The sequence below is a fragment of the Miniopterus natalensis genome, chromosome 2, assembly GCF_054644295.1.
Source record: "Miniopterus natalensis isolate mMinNat1 chromosome 2, mMinNat1.hap1, whole genome shotgun sequence".
NCBI classification, from domain to species: Eukaryota; Metazoa; Chordata; class Mammalia; order Chiroptera; family Miniopteridae; genus Miniopterus; species Miniopterus natalensis.
The window spans coordinates 54,520,288-54,541,949 of record NC_142082.1 but is presented as its reverse complement, the minus strand read 5'-3'; the positions used below and the strand labels follow the sequence as shown (position 1 = coordinate 54,541,949).

The following is a 21,662-nucleotide window of genomic DNA, read 5'->3' as shown; positions in this document are numbered from 1 at the left end:
TGGAGCCCCTGGCCAGGTGGCTGAGTTGTTTGGAGCACCGTCACATGCACCAAAAAGGCTGCAGATTTGATGCCCAATTAAGGCAACCGATCGATGTTTTTCTCTCTCTCTCTCTCTCTTCCTCTTTCCTTTCCTCTCTCTCTAAAATCAATATACACATCTTCAGTTCAGGATTAAAAAATATATATATAACAGAAATGGACTAGTATCATCAGCATGTGTTGTGCATATTTTGTTGTGTAAATGGAACAAATGGTTGGAGAAGTGCTCTTTGCATACTTACTGACATAAACCTCTTCACTCCTCAATCCTGAACTACTCTGAATGGCCATCACTCTCAAGGGATTAATTCATATTTACCTTTTAAAATCAAGGCTATGCTCCTTCATTCTATCTTAGTCCATATTCTTTTTTACGTTATTTCAAATAAGTTTGTATGTGCACAAAAACAACAGGAATGGTTCAAGGAAGTTCTTTATATCTTTTACCTAAATTCACCCCTTTTTAGCATTTTGCTCATTTGTTTTATCTTTCTTATTCTGCCCTCCCTTCCTCACTCATACACATATACCCACATTTTTTTTCTGAATAGTTTAATGCATTGAACACACCGTATACTTTTACCTCTTCACAATTTATTTCCTAGATATAAGAATATTCCCTTATGTAACCACAGTGCATTTCAAATGTAAGAAAACATTGATAATAGTACTTTCACCCATTTTTTCATTTGTCCCAATAATGGCTTATGATAGTTTTTCTTCTGGTACAAGAACCAGTCTAGAATCATGCATTGCTTTTAGTTCTCATGCTTCTTCAGTCTCTTTCAATCTGGAACAGTTCTTCCATTTTTCTTTTCTATTTTGTTTTCATGACATTTGTTCTTGTGTTCCTGTGTGTGTTCCATCTTCCCCCTGGGACCTTGTCTTCTACTCAGCTTCCACTGTTACTTTAAGAAACGACCAACAATGTTCGTAAACTCAACCCATACCTTTTCTTATGTCTTATAAACGGAGATTTCCAGCTACCTGATATTTTTATGTGGATGTCTTTCTGGAACTTTAAATTCAGTATTTCTAAAACAAACTTTGCTTCCTGCCATAATCACCCCTCCCAAAACTAAAAGTTGCTTCAACTGACTTCACTTCCATAAATTGCACTACCATTTTTAAGCTATTTCTGTTTGAATCTTCAGAATAATAATCCTCTCCCGTTGTTCCTATGTATAATCACTTATCAAATTTTATACATTGTATCCTAATAATATCTCTAAAACCCTCTTCACTTCTGTTGCCATCATCCTGGTTGAGCTTCTTGTTATTTCTAGACCAGTGTCATGTTGTGTGTGCAGTACCTCTTAATTGGTTGTTCCCTCTTTCCCCACTCAGGTAATCCTCTTGCCCAGACCTGTTCTTCCTCCCATAGTTTTGCTTTCTGACTAACACCATTTACCCAGGCACTTGAACAAGAAAGCTGTGATTCACAACTACTTTTTCCTACTCCCCCCTATTTCCCATTTATTCAACCAACAAATAATTATTGATACCTTCTGTGTGCCAGTCACTGTGCTGGGTGCTGATATATATTAGTAAATAAACTAGAGAGTGCCCCTGCTGAGAGTCAGTTGAGGAAGACAAAATAAACAAACATATAATTATTATAATTATATGTTTTGATGATTGCTGTGAAGTAGGTTGTGTAAGGAAGAAGAATGGCTTGGGCAGGATTAACCTTGATAAATAGTCAAGAAAGGCCTCTCTGACACTGTGTGTATGTGTGTGTGTGTCTGTCTGTCTATGTATGTGTAAAAAATACATTTGGGACAAAAATAATACTATATTCTTTTCACATCAATAAGTGGCTCGAGCTGTTTTAAGATGAAAAAGATAAAAAGGCTAAAATAAAATTGAAAACTATTCTGCAATAAATAGTATATTAAAAAATGTTTTAAAATAAGAATTCAGGATCTTGAGAATCACTCTGTAATGACTGTGTGTGTGATGAAGGGGTGCTAAAGGGGAAGAGGAGCTGGGGGAGATGAAGAAGGGAAAGGGGCTCAAGTATGTGGTAACGAAAGGAGACTAGACTTCAGGTGGTGAGCGCACAGTGGAGTATACAGATGTTGTATTATAAAGTTGTACACCTCACACTTATATAATAACCATTGTTACCAAAATAAATGTCATATATATACATACACACACACGCGCACACATTTTTTTTAAAAAAAGGTTGAGCCTTTCTGTATCAAATTTTCAAGAGGGAAAGTTCTATTGTCCTGCTCGGTTACAAGCCCATGCCCACACTGCTCACTTGTTGCCAGAGGTGATGGTCACATTTATAAAATACAGTTTGTGGTTAGGTTAGTTTCTAGATAAAGTTTCTTTTTGTGTGGTGGGCACACAATAAAAAAAATTTTCTGTGTAAAGAGGCAGCAAAACAAATACTTCAATGAATTGCTTGCTACAGTTTCTGATCAAATAATTGATGAAATAAGGAAACAATGCTCAGAAAATTTAAACAAACTAGAATTCATAAGCACTTTTTGACTGAATCCAGCTTAAGGCCACATTAAAGTTATGATCAAAGATATATTTAAGTGTGTGGTTCATTAATTAGCTTAGAGAAAATGTTGCTAGTAACACTAAGGTTTCGGGTTCATTCATCTTACAGACATTCTTGGGGGATTCGGGGTGGGGGAACTCACTCAGGTGAGTTCCATGGTCTTTCCTCAGTCTAGCCAGCTGCTCACAAGTGTGTAATTTTGAATCACAAGTGGAGAGAGTAGATAGAATCAGTACAAATTTGTAGTATTACTATAAAAAACAATCAAGTATATACCCTCCTGGTGACTTATCAGTACAGTAACATGTTTGTAAATTAAGGAAAGCACATAATAATGTCTAAACACTTTTTAGGATACTTTCTTAGAAACCTAGGGTAGTCGCAGGCCATTGTGCACGTAAATTGAACCAGCAAGTGAGAGAGAGAGAGGGAGAGAGAGGGAGAGAGAGAGAGAGAGAGAGAGAGAGAGAGTGTGTGTGTGTGTGTGTGTGTGTGTTTATACAGCTTTTTTAATAGGCTGCTGCTGTTGCTTTGGGGGAAATTTTCATAGATTTACATTTGGTAAATATATCCACATCCAAAAAAAGATATGTATAAGAAATTGGAATGCCAGCTGACTAAGTCAACTCATAAAAACTTCAGTTAAAAGTAAGATATTTTCCACAATTATTTTAAAATATGATGTTTACTGGAAGAAAAGTCCAGAGAATTACCACAGATGAAGTGTGAGTGTATTTCTCCCACTTGTAAATGAGCTCTTATTTCCTACAGTGTATATTCTGGTCCACAATGAGTCATTTTCAACATGTTTCAATTTAACTCCTAATACATTTTTAAACTTGGCAGGGCGTATTTAGATGAACATTACTTCCAGTTTTAGAGACTGCTTCTAAATTATACTTCAGTATTACAGTCATCATGAAAAGTTCTTTCAGTAAAAAGGAAACAGGATTGATTGGAAGTGTATGTTTTAGGGGAGCAAAAAATTGGTTACCACTAAATAAAAATCAGATAGTTACACCTTTTTAAATTTTGTTACTAAATAACCCTCTTGACATTATCTTTAAAAAATGATGTAGTTATGAGCTCTTTTTACTGATAGAAGATACTTAAGAGATGATTTATCCCAAATAATAAAGTTAATATTTGTTAATCTCTTACTATGCCTAGCAATATTTGAATGATTTATATATATTAACTTTTTTAATGCCCACATCATAGGTAGTAGTTTGTTTTCTATAAAACATCCAGGCTTTGCTTTTATTATAACACATGGAGCCTCACACATTTCTGGACATATAACTAGAGCTACATGGATGTTTTTAAAAGCTGCTGACTGTTTGCAGAATTTTGCATATTGCCAATTCTTGAATCTTCTGGAATATTTCATTTGACCAACCTGTCCATTGTTACTATTTTAATATTCCTTATTTTTTTATTATGATTTTTACACTGTGCTTTATTATTTTTAACACTTTAAAAGTTCCCAAAAGTTTAGATTTGGGAGGAACCTAGAGATCATTGAAAACATTGTACTCATTTTGCAAATAAGGAAACAAATCTAAAGAGGTTATATGATTTGTCCTCAGTTATATTTATTAGGAGCCGAGCTAGAAGTAGACATCTGTTCTCTTCATTCCCATCCCAGTTGTTCATTGTGCCACCAATTATGTCACACTATTAGTAAACAGTATATGAAGCACAATATGTGTGATGTGATATTAAACAACATCAATAGGTACGTTTTTGCTCTCTAATATTTATATATTAAAAACAACAAAATTCAGAATGGTACTGTATTAATTTTCTGTGGTTGCCGTAGTAAATTACCACAACCTTTGATGACTTAAAGCAACAGAAATTTATTGTCTCTCAGTTCTGGAGGCCTGAAGTCTAAAACCAAGGTGTCTGTAGAACAATATGCCCTTTGAAAGCTGTAGGACAGTCTGTTTCTTGCTTCCATATTCTAGGGGTTCCCGGTATTCCTTGGCTTCTTTGTCTTGTGGCCGCATCACTCAGTCTCTGCCACTGTCTTCACATTGCCTTCTCTGCATGTCCCTTTATAAAGATACATGTGATTGCATTTGGGGCCCACCCAGATAATCCAGGACGTGCTCTTCCTCTAAAGATGTTTAATTTAACCACATCTACAAAAGACCCTTTTTCCAAATTAGGTAATATTCATAGGTCCCAGGGATCAGGATATGGACATGTATTTTGAGGAAAGGCCTTTTAAGTCATTTGAATCAGTATTTATTCAGGTCCTTCAATAAGAGTAGCATTTTATTTTTAAATTTTCCAACCTGAATTTTATAAGGTGGCATATATTTTAGGAGTGATTAAAATTCTATAAAGTTGGATTATTTTTTTTTTCAACCTACTAATGTGACGTTTAGCAAATTACTAACTCTTAAACAAATGACACCTTAGAGATTCTAAATTCTGTACCGTATGATATATGACATTTATGAACTAAAAGTCATCCTACATGACCTTTACTAATAAGAACATCATAATAGTGACATTAAGGGTTAAAGAAACAAGAGTTGGACATTTTTAAGGCACCAAAAATCTAGCTTTAAGGTAAGCAATATTAACTTCATTTAGACCATTTAGTTACTTTTTTCTATATATAATATTTCTTTACTGTAGTTGAGATTCATTAAGATCTTGAATACTTTAATAATAAAATGACTATTTCATGTATTATTTTTGTTCTACTTTTTCTCTTCATTGAGCAAATTTTTAGCGCTCCCTGGTTTTAATAAATGTTTATATGTAACCTGTATATTTCTATGATATGTGCCACATAGGTGTTCATTTAGTTTCTCCTTTGGTAGAAGTCATTATCACTAGATGTGAAGATATTCTCAGTTCCTTTTAGCCATTAAATGAAAGAACATAAGTAATATATACAATTGTGTTTCATAGAAGTAAATGAGATTTATTATACAATTTTAAGTTCTCAGTATATGTTAGCTGTTATTTATTATCATCATTCAGTTAGTTGATTTTTAAAATAAGCCATATCTATGTCCACTTTCCAGTACCATAAAGATAAAGGATTAGGAGCAGTCTCTGACCAGATCTGGTAAAATTATTTCATGCAAATGGATTACCTTCACTGTTACAAAGCTCTAAAGAAAGAGGTTCTTTTCTTCAATTTATTGGGATTTGGGATTTCCCTTGTGTGTGTTTTTGTAAGTTTTTAAATATACATGTGTTTTTTAAAGATTAAAAGGCACTGTGTTTTCATTTTACAAGTGAAAAGTCTATGTTTATAAAAAATAGGAAATGAGTTAGTATATCTTTAAACAGCAGAACTTAAGTGGCACCAACATATCTATTATTAGAATTCAGATGTTTTCTTTTAATTCACTGGGACCCTAAATATGAATTTTTATTAGCTAGGTTATTTATAGATACTCTATATGTAAGGATGTCTAGCATTTCTAAAATTCTTTTTGTCCAAAATCACAGAGATGGAATATACCCAAAAGAATACATCTCCCTGCCTCAGGGCAAATGTGCACCTAGGTCATTCTAGTCAGATAGACTGTCCATATATAAGTTTGTAAAGGAACTCATGAACCTGTAAATGACAATGACATGTTAGCTTTGAAATAGTTTTTCAAAGTAGTTTACAGGAAAATCAAGGTATGCGTAATAGCCTGTCATTTATGATGAGAATGGAATGTTCTGTATGTTGATGCCACAAAACATGTCTATTCTTATTCGTCATCTTTTGCCATTAGTTAAACTCTGCATTTGATCCAGAAATAAGTCAACAGATGTTTAAACGAGAAGTGTATGTTGTGAAATTCAATCGTTTGTATATAGTAAACATAGATTTTTTTTAGCCCAAAGTAATAGCACTTATAAAACCTAAGTTGGATTCTTTAACTAAAGTGCTGATCTCTAATTTTTGAAAATTAGAACTATGAACTGAATGCTTCTAAAGAAAATGATTGGCCAGTTTTCCATGTTGCTAACTGCTGTATACTTCCACTCAGTCTCCAATATAGACAATAATGTCCCTTTTTATTATGGAAACTACCCCTTCCCCATCACTATCAGTAGTTCCCTTAAATATTAAGCATTCCACTTATTAAAAAAATGTAAGTTCTAATTGACTTTCTGCAGGCTTATGTACCAGTTTTCATTCCACAAATTTTAGGCAATACTACATTTACAAGGCATAGCAAAAGTTTACGCTCCTTAAACCATATGTACATCTTTGATGACAGAGAGCACTAGAGCAGTGTTGAATTAAATGACTCAAACTTTTCATGAACTTTCAATACAAAGATTAGCAGTAGTAATTTTGGGGGTTTATTTGGATAGAACTATATAAAAGGATCTAGCTTTTTTTAAACGAAATTTACAAAAATATCATTTTATACACATTTTATGAGTTTTTCATTGCAGATACCATCACATAAATGCTATAAATTTGTACCTACATAATGGTACACAAAGTAAAATTTCATGTAGCTAAACGCATTTTCCTTTACCATTTCATAATAGAAGTTAATGGAAATTAATCACCCTGACTGCCTCTTCCCTGGGAGAATTGGATCTTCGTAGCCCGATTCTATGAACTGTTTTCTGCTTCCCTAATTCTTTAATGTGGAGGAACCTAGGGTGTGTGTTTTTTCTGTCAATTCCAAATGTTTAATATTGCTTGCCTTACTTCCTTGTATATTAAATGAGTCAACATTATGAACTCTGTACTTAACTGGGTACATCAAAAGGCAAAAGAGAAACGTATCTCTTCCTATGGTTTCAGAGGGGAAGGTGCAGAAAAATAAGTATGTTGTGCTCAGATTTCTCTCTGGTAGAGGGTGGACTAATAAAGAGCTAAAATAGCTCTAAAGTTTTTCCTGTGGTGGGCTGTATTCACTGAACCTTTGCTCATGACACTGAAGGAGAATTTTTAAAAATTAAGACTATTTCTGTTTCCAAAGAGCTAAAGGAATAAATGTGTATACATCTTTATATTTTGAAGCAAAATGTCATATCTCATAAAGAGTCTGTAGTGGTATATAAATGTCCCTATCTATTTTAAGGGACTATTGAGAATGACCTTTCAGAGGAGGTGGTATATAAAACAAGCATTTATTTGAAGTATGAATTTGGATGTGCAGATGGGAGAGAAGGACATTACAAAAACTTCATAAACCTTTCTAAATATAGAAGGGGGGGAATTAAGGATTGTCAGGAAAAATAGATTTGGAGTGTATAAGTAAGTAGGAGATAGAGTTTCATATTTTGGTAAGCCTGGAATGTCAGAATAAAGAACGTATGTTTACTTCAGTGAGCAATTCGGGTGACATGATGAAACCACATTTTAGATAATTAACTTGGCAGTAATATATGTTTGTGTGTGTGTTTGTATACATATATTTTTTTTTTCAGGGTAATTCAAGATACCCTGAATAGGAGTGCTTGTGAAATCTAGGTAAGCGGTAACAATGGCCAAAAATGGTACAACGGCATGGGGAATAGATGGAACAATTGGTTTCAGAAATACCGGGGAGTACAGGGGGTGAGGAGGTAATGGTGGAGGTTTTTCTACCATACTCTCTACTCACCACCACCCCCTCTCCAAAGAAAATAATATGTTTCGATCACATTCCACGACACAGTTTGGGCTTATAGTTGGTGATCTCTAGCTAAAAGGTCACAATCATGAGTACAGCTTGGTCTTCCACTTCCTCTTTTCCTATAACTGAGAAACACAGGGTTAGAGTTCGCTTATATTAGACTTCTTTTCAGTCTTATGCAATATATACACTCTAATGTACTTAGTCTCCACGAGTCAGCCATTGTCGAAATGGGTTTAGGGTTTAACGGCTCCTCTCAAACCTTAAACCTGTCACATTCTCCATCCCTCTCACCCTCGCTTCTGGATCTAGAGGGTATTGTAATAAGTGAAATAAGTCAGACAAAGACCAGAAGCCCGAGAATTGCTGTGTTCACTATAAACTCAGCCAATAACATAACCATAATTTTATTTGCCATTTTCCACTGGCCCCTTTGCACTTCCGTTTTCAAGACCATCATAGTGAGGGATGCTTATTTTAACAGAACATTAGACATTTCTTGGGTATCCCCAAATATCACCTGATAGCACCCAGTGCCACAGTCTCTACAAGTAAGTGGATCCTACAGTCTGCACAACATTAGAGACAATATCTTTTATGTTTAAGAGCACTGTTTCTAGAGGTAGATTGCCTAGGTTATGATATTATTATTAGATGCATCTCTTAGTTTCCTCATCCATAAAATAAAGATAATAGTAACTTATAGTGTTTGACGTAGTGTTTGTCACATAATAAGTGTTAAATATTAGCTATTGTGTTTATTACAGGATTCAGTCAGTCACTAGATTTGAAAGTATCTTGGAAAGTTATCAGTGATTCTTACAAAATTTTCTGGGTAGTTGAGATGACAGTGATTTTATTATCAGAAATAGGACTTTTGCAAAGCAGAAGTAACTCATGGGTTATTAACTCAAGTAATGAAGGTTATGATTTTGATTTAGGATTTGTACTTGAAGTTCTAAAGTACCAATCACATCACTTCATAAGGTATATAAATGTCTAATCACTATGTTGTACACCTGAAACTAATATAATATTGTATGTTAGCTATAATTGGAAAATAATTTTAAATAGATAAAATAAAGTACCCATCATGTGAAAATATAGTAAATAAATGAGAATAAGGATCTAAAGCCTAGGAGAAAGATCAGGCCTAGAGGTGAAGATTTGGGACATATCAACATTGCTGAAACGTATAGTAAGAACTCTGAAATTATCAAAGGGATTTAATAAGTGCTATTTGCTGTGGGTCAGATACTATGCTAAATGTTATGAGGGTTTCTTTCCTCTCATTAATTATATTCTCAATTTTTATTTCTTACAAATGCTATTTTTTAATTTGCTTCTTATTTAAGTATAGCTGGTATACAATCTTACATTGGTTATATTAGTTTCAGGTGTAAAATATAGCAGTTTGAAACTTTTATACTTTATAATTTTATTACCCCACTTATTCTAGTAATAACCTGTCACCATGCAGACTTACCATAATATTATTGACTATATTCCCCTTCCCCTTTTCACCCATCTCTCACACCCTCCCTTCTGGATCTAGAGGGTATTGTGCTAAGTGAAATAAGTCAGTCAGACAAAGACAAATACGGTTTCACTTATATGTGGAATCTAAAAAGAAAACTAGACAAAAACCAACTCATAGAAACAAACCAAAAAGATGGTTACAAATGCTGTTTTTTAAGCAAGGATATAAAGGTTGAAGGCTGTTTTCTAAAAATGTCATAGCTGGAATCTATAAATGACCTAATAAAACTAATAAGTGACTTTAGCAAGATTGCAGAATACAGGGTCATTACAAAAAAAGTCAGTTGTATTCCTTTACACTAGATACAAGCAGCTGAAAAATTGAAATTAAAAGTTTTATAAATACAATTTATAATACCATCAAAAATATTAAATACTAATGGATAAAATCAATGTAATATGAAGCAAGTACAAGAACTGTACAGTGAATTACTAACAAATAAATAGTAAGTTGAGGAATGGAACCTTCTGTGGAGAGCTTTGTAACAATGAAGCATGTTTTTTATATTTTTTAATTATTGGGGAAGAATCAGAAGAATGATATGTTGTGACATAAAAATTATTTGAAATTTAAATGTTAGTGTCGATAAATGAAGTTTTATAGAAACACAGCCATGCTCGTTTGTTGATGTATTGTCTATGTCTGGCTTTCATGCTGCAATTGCATGGTTGAGTGTTGCAACAGAGATTTTATGGCCCTCAAAGCCTAAAATTTTTATACTTTGGCTCTTTCCATAAAAAAGTTTGCTGATCCCTTATCTAAAGCATTTATGTCAGCTCTTCAACTTCAGTTAAGTAGCAGTGGTCGTTACCCATCTCCTCACAAGTCTGAGTAGGTACATCACCCTTGGTAGATTGCTTCCTGGATATCAGCAATGCTCATTCTTGTGCATCTTTTTAGCTGGGTACATGAAAGATTATTTGACTTCTGTTTCTTGGCAAGGAATGTTACATTCCACCGACTGAAAGAAAAATAAAATTTTGTGTTTCTGAAATTTCTGTATTTTAAACAATTAAAACATCTCATGGTTCATAGGAAAACACAGGAAATGTGATGAGAGATCTTGGCTTGACCAAGAAAGCATGTAAGGTCACCTATTATTTTTCCCATGACAAGCATTAAAAAAAAAAAAAGGCTTTGGCAACCTTGAATATTTAATCTTATTCAGCAAACACTTACATACTGCTTACTGTACCAGCACAGTTTTAAACATTTTATTAGTATTAACTTATTTAGCCTTCATAATATGATTAGATTATTACCATTATTGATCCCATTTTATAGATATGGAAACTGAGACACAGGTAGTAAGGGGCGGGTATGGAATTTGAACCCACAAAGTCTGGCTTCAGAATACTTGCTTAATTTAGTTATATGTAAATGTTTTTTAAATTACATTATGTTAAAGAATTCTTTAGTCTCATCACAAGAACCTTCAAGGTCAGTTGAGACACTTTTTGAATCATCTGACACAGTTTGCCAAAACATATTACCATCACTGATTTATTTATATTTTTGTATTTATATGTGTTTCCCTAAATGGTATCATACATTTCAAAATAAACTAATGGAGAGAATACTCAATAGGAGAGATATTAGAAGTACTCAAAAGTGGCATCGGCCTTATCTTGCAGTCACACCGATACTGTAAGTATTGGTAGGACACTCAGCCAACTTTGTCTAAAAGTAACTTTTCTCTAGACTTCTTCTAGGACAACCCTAACACCGTCTAATGACCTGAGCCTCCTTAAACTTCTGACCCAAAACACAGATTTTCCTCTACCCTTGAGAGCCTTTATGCATCTTATTCTTTTTGTGGAGAGCCCTCACCTGCTTTCTTCTATGTCCAGTCATCACCTTTGTCTGCACTGCCTCCTTCCTTTAGTTGTATCTATCCACTCTACCTGCCAGTGGTGTGTTGATGAAGATTGTATATGTGGTTATGATACATGCTTTATTTGTTTTTTAATATTTTTTTCTCTTTCGGATATGGGATATTATAGTGTAAGAGCCCAGAAATTTAAGGCAGTCATGGGTACAAATTCCAGCTTTTCTATTTACTTGGTAATTTTTCTGAGTTTCAGTTTCTTTATCTCTAAAAAGAGAATAATCCTAAATTCTGTGTTGGAATTATGGAGATGATTAAATGAAAAATACACACACACACAGAAAGCAAATATAAAGTGCTGAAATGTTAGGCTCCTTTCTTTTGTATTGGTCTTTACACGTGCTGCCAAGGAGTCGTGCCAGGTCAAGTTTTGTCTTAGAAAATGCCTTTATGATTCATCTCTGACTTTTGATCACAAGTCTCTCATAACCCACTGGTTTAGGTCTTGGTTAGAACAGCAAGAGATGAGATGGAAACAAGGCAATAATAAAACTACCAACTTTCCACCTGCCCAGAGAGGAAGATGAGCGGGCACAGGAAGGTGGGAAAACTGAGGCCCAAGGAAATATTTAAGAAGAGAAGCATTTCTTCAAAATAATAATGGAGGATGTTTAAATGTTTAATTTTTTATTCAATTAATATTCATTGAGTTTTGTTGATTATGTTAGGTACCTTATTATTTCATTTTTATCCTATCATGTTTATAGCCATAAATAGATGGTTAAATAGATACCTAGGTATATAGATATCTTCTGGAATTTTATAAGCTTTCTCATATGATAAACAGCTGTAGAAATAAAAATATGATCATTACATATGTATTAACTAACTGTGCTACCAGGCCTAATATTATATTTTATATCTACTTGTTTAAAAATCCTAAAACAATATTTTACAGAAAACCTAATAAGCATTTAGTCTGTTAAGTCTAATGAGAGAAATATAGAGACAGAGAGCAGATCTAACAAAGTTATTTAGTTTTTATTATTATGTTATGTTTTTTCTTCTTTACCCCTGTTTTACATACCTTCATGATAGACATTATTTTATGTAGGTAGACTAGTGAGGTGCACTTATATTCCTAAAATTGTGTGTACATTTTGCAATAACTTTAACTCATTATAGAACTTAGGCATGTCTTATATCAAACTTTGCTTCCCTTCTTGCATTTCTGTTTTTAAAATGTATTTAGAATGTTGTCATGTCTGCTTCGGTCATCTTAGTCATTAGCCAATCTGTACATTTTTAGAAACTTTAATCTTCCTTGTAGCTCTGTCATACCTATCCTGTAATCATTTTGGTTTTTTGTGGGGGTTTTTTCACTCTCTGTAATTTATTTTCATCTTAAACTGACAGCTAAACCTGGAAATAATTCATCTTAATTCACTGATTTTGTCATTTTTCAGAAAAGAGTGCTCCTCATCAGATTAGTTTATGAAACTTTAGTGTTTTCCATCTTGGCTTCAAGTATTTAGTAATTTAAACTTAAAATACCATAAATGGTTAATATGACTCTATTCATTTCATTCAGTAAAAGGTTTATTAAGAGCTTATAGTGTACCAGGTAAAATACTAGATTCTAGGCATCCAAAGATGCATTAAACAAGACTCTTGCACTTGAATAACTTATATTTTAATTATAAAGACACTCTGGTGAGCATTTTACTTATATTTGCTTATTTAATTAGCTTTTTTACTTATATTAGCTTATTTTACTTATATGAGCTTATTTAATCACCCAGGATTCAACATTCCCAAGTGTATCCTCTAAGATTTCTATTGAGTAGGTCTAAGGTGGAGCCATGGCATCTATAATTCTCAAAAGTTCCACAAATGGTTCTGATGGTTATCTCTGGTGGGGCTAGATAAAATCAAGCTCAGGAGCCATCCTCACCCTTGCAAAAGAAAAAAAGTCTTGCTCTACTACCAAACTATCTGGATTTGAACCCAGTACTCTGGTTTCTGGATTCCTATTCAGGAGTTTCTTAGTGTCATGGAATTTTTTAACTCATTTTCAGAACGCTGATTTGTAGAACTTAAGATTTATAGTGCTTGCCTGTTAATAGGAAGTTGGTCTAAATAAATAACTTTTACATCCCTTTTGCCTTCATGTATGTAGTAATGGACTTTTTTTCTTTGATCTATACAATATGGAAAAATAGGACAAAACCATGATTAGCCTCCATCCTGCTGCTGTTCATACTTGACACTATTATTCTTAAAAACATCCCCTAAAATACTTTTTTTTATGACTTTTTTAAAGACTTTATTTTTTTTTAGAGTAGTTTTAGGTTTGCAGCAAAATAAAAGGAGAACAGAGGTGTTGCAACTTTTTCAGATTGTTTTATCTATTCTAATTTTTTTTAATGTCTTTATTGATTGCAGAGAGAAGTGAGAGGGAGAGAGAGAAAAACATCAATAAGAGAGAGTCATTGATCGGCTGCCTCCCACATGCCCCCCACTGGGGATCGAGCCGTCAACCTGGGCATGTGCCCTGACCGGGAATCGAATTGCAATCTCCTGGATCATAGGTCAATGCTCAACCGCTGAGCCACACCCCCTGGGCCTAATTTTTTCTTTAATGTAGACCAACACTCAGGTCTATATTGAAAGCTGCATGAAATAGCTTTGAGTGCTGTGAAGCACTGATATAATACTCTTGGTTCAAAGGATAATTCAAGCTGAATTTTAAGTGTTTGTTGTCATGTTGCCACAAAAGGGAAAACTACTCATTCAAATACTGTCAAAATATTTTACTCTAATTTTATCTCATGCATGCTTTGATTTATTTTAAGGCAACATTCCTTTCATTATATTTGTTTCATTTAAGTACTTTTATCTTCGCATGCCTTCATTCAGTGTGTATTTTTTGCCTTTATAGGATGGCCAAATATTACTACATATTGTTTACTTTATTAATTACAATACATATTTTATTTGATCATGATTTGGTAGATGCATTGAATTATTCTAAATACATGCTTGAAATTCTTATAAATCCATGGTACAGTTGTTAAGCATACTCAGCGTTTTTAACTCTGCAAAGAAAGATCTCTCACGTTCATTTAAGAACTCACTTGTAAGCCAAAAATGACAGATGTAGTATTACAGCTGAGAAGCAAACTGGTTGAAGAAATCATCTAACTGGCCTAAAACAATCTGAAAAAGTTGCAACACCTCTGTTCTCCTTTCATTTTAATAACCAAACTCCTTTTAAATTTCTTTTGCCTGTCCTGTAATAATCATTGTTGCAACATTGATGGTAGTTTTATAAGTTTCCCTCCCTGCTTGCTTTTCAGTTTAGAAAAGTTCACAATTGAAAGAGAAAGACTCTTTACTAGAACTGTTTCTGTCAATGAAAGGAAGGCCTTATTAAAAGAATAAGGTGGAAGAAGAGTCTAAAACACCTCAGTGAGGGGGAATTAGTGTCCCACCTATGTCAGCAAGATCGATTCTCAGTTGATCGGAGATGTCAGCCTCTGCCCTTGTCAACTCCAGTGTCCCACAACAACATCCACCATCCATCCAAGGTATCCCATCTGGAGATTCAGGCCCATCTATGTTTCATAGCACTCTGTTTACATGTTGAAAGTTTATCAGCAGCCTCTGTCCCATTTGCTTCAGAATTGAGAATTATGCCCAGCTGGCCGTGGCTCAGCGATTGAGCGTCCACCTAGGATCCAGGCGATCGGGGTTCGATTCCCGGTCAGGGCACATGGGTTGCGGGCTTAATCCCCAGTCGGGGGCATGCAGGAGGCAGCTGATCAATGACCCTCTCAGCATTGATGTTTCTATCTCTCTCTCTCCCTCTCCTTTTCTCTCTTTGAAATCAATAAAGATATAAAAAAAAAGAATTGAGAATAAAATTACCCTCCTCACACAAAGGATACAGTGGTCCAGCCATGACTGCCTGCTCCCATGTATTCTAAACCACAGTGTTTTTCTCTGTATTTACACAGAGTACCTTTCAGTAATTTTGCCCAGCTCATCTACCAAATGCCTGACTACTAGAAAAGTCCTTTTCTGAACCCCCCAGTCACTGGAAACCCTGTTACTTTGCTTAGCTGCTTTTGCCAATCTTTCTTGCCCAGGTTTTGCTTTCTGTACTCTTTATCCACACACACTGGTCCCCCTGAACACAGACAAATGCCTTTCCTTGTCCACTTCCTTCCGAACTGGACCAACTCTTAAAATTTCTTACTGAAACCACTTCCTTGTCCTGCTAATTACAGGAACCTCACCACTGAATACAATACTTTTTTAGTATTTTTGCCTTGGGATCCCTACCTGCCAAATGAGAATAAATAACTGGGTTCAGAATAAATATCCCATTTTAATATCAGGGAAGCCATGAATATTTGTGGACAAAATTGAAAGATTAGTTGTTGTTTCTCATTGTAATAAAAAATTGAGATTAAGTAAAAGACTAATAATCATGTGGGTCTTTCACCTTCTTACTCAATGATAGCCTTGTTGATAGAGTTGGAAATAAACTATATACATTTCTTGACTTAATACATTGGAGTGTAATGAGCAACCTTTTGCAGTAGTACATGTGTAAAGACTTCTGAGGTAAATATTGTTATGAAAGCATATTGTTATTTAGTGTTTTATCTGGTGTTTTTTTCAAATGATTCTCCTATTTCTGATAATCCAGTGCCATGTTGATGTCTTTCCTGTGGTTATTTCTCAGCTTGATAAAACACGCCATGCTACATGGAGTTGAATTCACCATAGTCTAAGAGCATTTCTTGAGGGTTAACAACTTTGTAGCTCCCTATCTAGTAGCTGATTTTCACCTTTTAACATGTCTTCTCATACATCCAGCCCCAAGTTGCAGTGAATATTCCTTAAGAGCAAGCATTTCATTCTAGGACTTTATATTACTATTTTGACTAGTAGTATGTTATATATGGATGAGGCTTATGAAAATCAGAAGAACCCAGTTACAAATGTAGCATAAACGATAATCTAGCCAAATTTGGAGCCTGGAATGAGATGCTTGTTAGGATAGTTGGAGATTCTGATTATACCTTAACTTTCTAGGAAATTTGACATCTTACTATGGTGAATTAGAATATTAAACATAAAGTCATTAACATATGAATAATATTGACTTAGTTTAAATAAGATGTTCACATTAAGAGGATGAAGTGAGAAGATGAGTCAACACAGTAAACTGTGACCAGTTATATTAGCAAAACAAGTAAGAGGGAATTACCTTAAACTCTCAAGTTAGGCTCTTGTTGTTCCCTTCTCGCTGCTAGAACTGCTTTTGCAGCTCTAATGTTTGTTCAGCATTAACAAATTAAAATGATAATTATTACAAAGATAATTACTTGAGGGAGATTCTTTCATAGTATAAACAACATGGGAATAGGTTAATCCTTTAGAATTATCGTTTTATATATAGAATTTCATTTGTTCTGTCAATTTATTAAACTTAGTATTCTCAAATTTCTAGAACATTACTATTGTTGTTTAACTTTTCAATATAAGGAAAGAATAATAGTACTAAAAGTAACTTCCAAGTGCCTTATAATGAATAACAACAGATGGAACCTAAAAGCTAAGCCTTTAATTTCTTATTTGGAGTTTACATTGATCTCAGAATTACCCACAATGTCCTGAATCCATAAGAAGGCAAACTTTGCAGGTTAATCTTTTCAAAACAAATTATTTTAAAGATCAATATCATGTTCTAAATGACTTACCCAGAATTCATTTTAGTAACGTGGTCTAGTGTGTTCTGTAGCTTAGCATACAAAGTAGGTATTGATTTCACACGTTTTATACATTTATATTTATAAAACAACTTATTCTCTGAGTACAGGGACTGTCAGTAAAATGTTGTATTAATGCATTTTTGAGTAAAATATTTTTTATTACTTCTCACCCATGGGGATGGCTATAATCAAAAAGGGACAATGAGCTCTCTCAGTTTGGGCCTCCAGAGAGATGGCTACAGTGCAGGGACCTGAAGGGAATGTGGATAGCAGTGAGCCAAAACTGAGCAAAAATGAGTTAAAGAGTTGCCTAAAAGGTGAGAAGTGAAAAGGAGGCCAAACAGAAAAAGTTTAGTGAGAAACAACTAAGCCAGGCCAGTGCTGTTGCCACCAACCACACTGCTGACGATGTGGGTGCTGAGAAGGAGAGCCTGGACCCAAGCCAATACTACAAGAGCCACAGCCCAGCAGTCCACCAACTAAAGGTACCCACACAAGTTCCATATAGATGTCTCACTCACTCAGTTCAACCAAGAATATAGTCACCTGCAGCCTGGGGACCACCTGAGTGACATTACCTTAAAAGGAACAGGTAAGAATCTGCCAGAAGAGCTCCTGGGGGAAATTTCATCTTCTATGAACTTCAAGGAGAGGAGGTCAAGTTGCAAGTTCTGACCAATTCCAGGAATTATAAATCAGAAGAATTTATTCATATCAATAACAAACTACGTTGGGGAGACATAATTGGAGTTTAGGGGAATCCTGGGAAAACCAAGAATGGTGAGCTGAACATCATTCCCTATATCATCACATACGTTAGAAGTTTCTTGAATGAGTTGGGATTCCTAGAGATTGAAACTCCCTTGGTGAACATGATCCCAGAGTGACCTGTGGCCAAGCTTTTTATCACTTACCACAATGAGCTGGCCATGAATTTATATATGAGAATTGCTCCAGAACTCTACCATAACATGCTGGTGGTTGGTGGCATTGACCGGGTTTTGAAATTGGATGCCAGTTCTGGAATAAAGGAGGTGATTTGACTCACAGACCTGAGTTCACCCCCTGTGAGTTCTGCATGGCCTACACAGACTATAACAATCTAATGGAAATCACAGAAAAGATGATTTCAGGGATGGTGAAGCACGTTACTGGCAGTTACAAGGTCACTTACCATCCAGATGTCCCAGACTGCTAAGCCTACAGGATTGACTTCACCTCACCCTTCTGGAAACTGAGCATGTTAGAAGGGCTTGAGAAAGCCCTGGGGATGAAGCTGCCAGATACCTACATCTTCAAAACTGAAGAAACTTGCAAAATTTTTGATGATATCTGTGTGGCAAAAGCTGTTGAATGCCCTTCACCTTGGGCCACAGCCAGGCTCCTTGATAAGCTTGTTGGGGAGTTCCTGGAAGTGAAATGCATCAATCCTACATTCATCAGTGATCATCCACAGATAATGAGCCCTTTGGCAAAATGGCACCACTCTTAAGAGGGTCTGACTGAGTGCTTTGAGCTTTCTGTAATGAAGAAGGAAAAATGCAATGCCTACACCAAGCTGAATGACCCCATGAGGCAGTGGCAGCTTTTTGAAGAATAGGCCAAGGCCAAGGCCACTGGCAATGTGAGGCCATGTTCATTGGCAAAAACTTCTTCACTGCCCTGGAATACGGGCTGCCCCCCACGACTGGCTGGGGCACGGGCATCCGCCGAGTCACCACGTGTCTCAGACTCTAGTAACATCAAGGAAGTACTTCTGTTTCTTGCCATGAAGCCCGAAGACAAGAAGGAAAATGTAGCAACTGCTGATACTTTGGAAAGCACAAGAGCTGGCACTTTTGTCTAGAAAGTAATACTTGCAGGTCACATAAATCAGGCACCTTTGTACTTCTGTAAAACACCAAGGTCTACAAGCGAATTCTTATATGTTGCTATTCGTTTGACTCTCGCAGTTCAGTCACCAGAGAGAAAAGGAATTAAGAATTCTTCTTTTACTCCTTGTTACCAATTAAATCATTTATCTCTAAAAAAGGGGGAGAGGGGACAATGATAAGTTTTTTGTTTTTGTTTTTTTATTTTCTCACCTGAGGGTATGTTTATTGATATTTTAATTTGTTTTGGAGAGGAAGAGGGGGGAGAGAGAGAGGAAGAGAGAAACATCTCAGTTGTCCCCTGCGCACACCCCAACTGGGAATCAAACCTGCAACTTAGGTATATGCCCTCACCAGGAATCAAACCCGCAGCCTTTTGGTGCACAAGATGATGCTCTAACCAACTGAGTCACCCAGCCCGGGCTGGAAAATGGTAAGGTTTGATAAGGATGTGGAGAAATTGCCACCCTCATCATTGCTGGTGGGAATGCAAAATAGTGCAACCGCTGTTGGAAAGTAGTTAGATAGTTCCTCAAAAAGTTTTAAAAAGTGACCATATGACTTAGCAATTCCTTCCTAGGAATATAAGCAAGAGAATTGAAAACATATCTACACAAAAACATATGCACAATGTTCATAGCATTCTTCATAGTAGTCAAAAAGTGGAAAAAATCCAAATGTTGATCAACTGATGAATGGATAAACAAATGTGGTATATTCATACCAAGGAACATTATTCAGCCATAAAAAGTAATAAACTATTGATTCCTGCTACAACATGGATGAACCTTGAAAACATCAAAAGCCCACATATTATATGATTCCTTTATTTGAAGTACCTAGAGTAAACAAATCCATAGAGACAGAAAGTAGATTCGTGCTTGCCAGGGCCTGGGAGGAGAGGGGAATAGGGAGTGGCTGCTAAATGGGCATGGGGTTTCTTTTGGGGGTGATGTAAATGTTTTGTAATTAGATAGTGGTAAAGCACAACTTAGAATATACTGAAAAAGTGAATTGTACAGTAAAAATTGAATCATACACCTTAAAAGAATGAACTTTAATGAAACCATAAAAATCCTAGGAGAAACCATAGACAGCAAAATCTCAGACATGTCTCATTAAAGTATGCTTGCCGATACATCTCCTAGGGCAAGAGAAACAGAAAAAAAAAAGCAAGTGGAACTACATCAAAATAAAAAACTCCTGCATGGCAAAAGAAACCATCAACAAGATGGAACGGGGTCCTACTGTATGGGAGAACATAGTTGCCAATCATATATATTTATGTATGTGTATACATATATGTGTGTGTGTGTGTATGGTGTGCCCAAAAATATATACACACACTTTGAATCATTATAAAGACAGTGTTTATGAAAATACATTTCATTTTCAAAATTGAGTTATCAGCTGTTAAAGTGTGTATACATTTTTTTGGGACACCCTGTATATATTAATGCCAGGACTTTCTAAAAAATTAAAAACACACAAGCTTTCACCTTAAAGCCTTGCTATATATTAAGTAATGTATACCAATATGAATTGAATGGAACTTCCACTAATCTGAATGCGAGATGCTTTTACCAAAGATAAGAGTGCTAAGAATGAAGTAGCCTATAGGAAATATCTAATGCCTATCTTCTCAGATTATACTTTGAATGGTATTGTTATTGTCACAAATGTGAAATGACCTTTAAAAAATATTTGAAAGTTTATCTGACCTCAGAAATGTCAGTTAAGAATATCATATATATATATAACACATACATACATGGTATTCTTGACTGAGATTTCTGAGGTCGGACAGATATACAATGGAATATTACATAGCTATTTTAAAAAGTGAAAGACAAATACCGTATGGTTTCACTTATATGTGGAATCTAGACAGACAAAAATAGACTCAGAAACAGACACCGAAGGGATGGTTACCAGAGGAGAAGGGGTGGAGGATGGGTGAAAATGTGAAGGGGAATATAGTCAATAATATTGTAATAGGTTTGCACAGTGACAGATGATTACTAGAATTAGTGGGGTGATCACACTGTAAGGTTTAAAAATGTCAAATCACTTATTGTACACCTGAAATTAATATCAACTATACTTAAAAAAATAGTTTTTAAAAGAATATTATGTAATAGTGGAAAAGTCATTGCTATAGGGGCAAATATGGCTGGATTTCAAACCCAACATAAAATATACTAGTAGCTTCTTCTTCTTAAAGAAATATTTGATATCTCTGAGCCTCTGGTTTCTCGTCTGCAAAACCTAATATGGTTGCTGTAAGGATTTAGCGAGATACCATGAATTAAACAGACTGTGCCCCCTGCACATATTCTTGCTACTCCTTCCTAGAACACCTCCCACCCCATCTCTCCTCCTGACACACACACACACACACACACACACACACACACACACACACACACACCCCACCACCCCCCCCCCTAATACAGACCAAGTTCG

General features: G+C 35.2%; 1 protein-coding gene and 1 pseudogene across 2 annotated transcripts in view; both read left to right on the top strand.

The window, feature by feature from the left end:
* The window catches only part of PIBF1 (progesterone immunomodulatory binding factor 1), a 159,799-nt gene that overhangs the window by 63,329 nt on the left and 74,808 nt on the right, over nucleotides 1-21,662 (top strand). The window lies entirely within an intron of this gene.
* Nucleotides 17,558-19,293, top strand: LOC107539865 (lysine--tRNA ligase pseudogene; annotated as a pseudogene).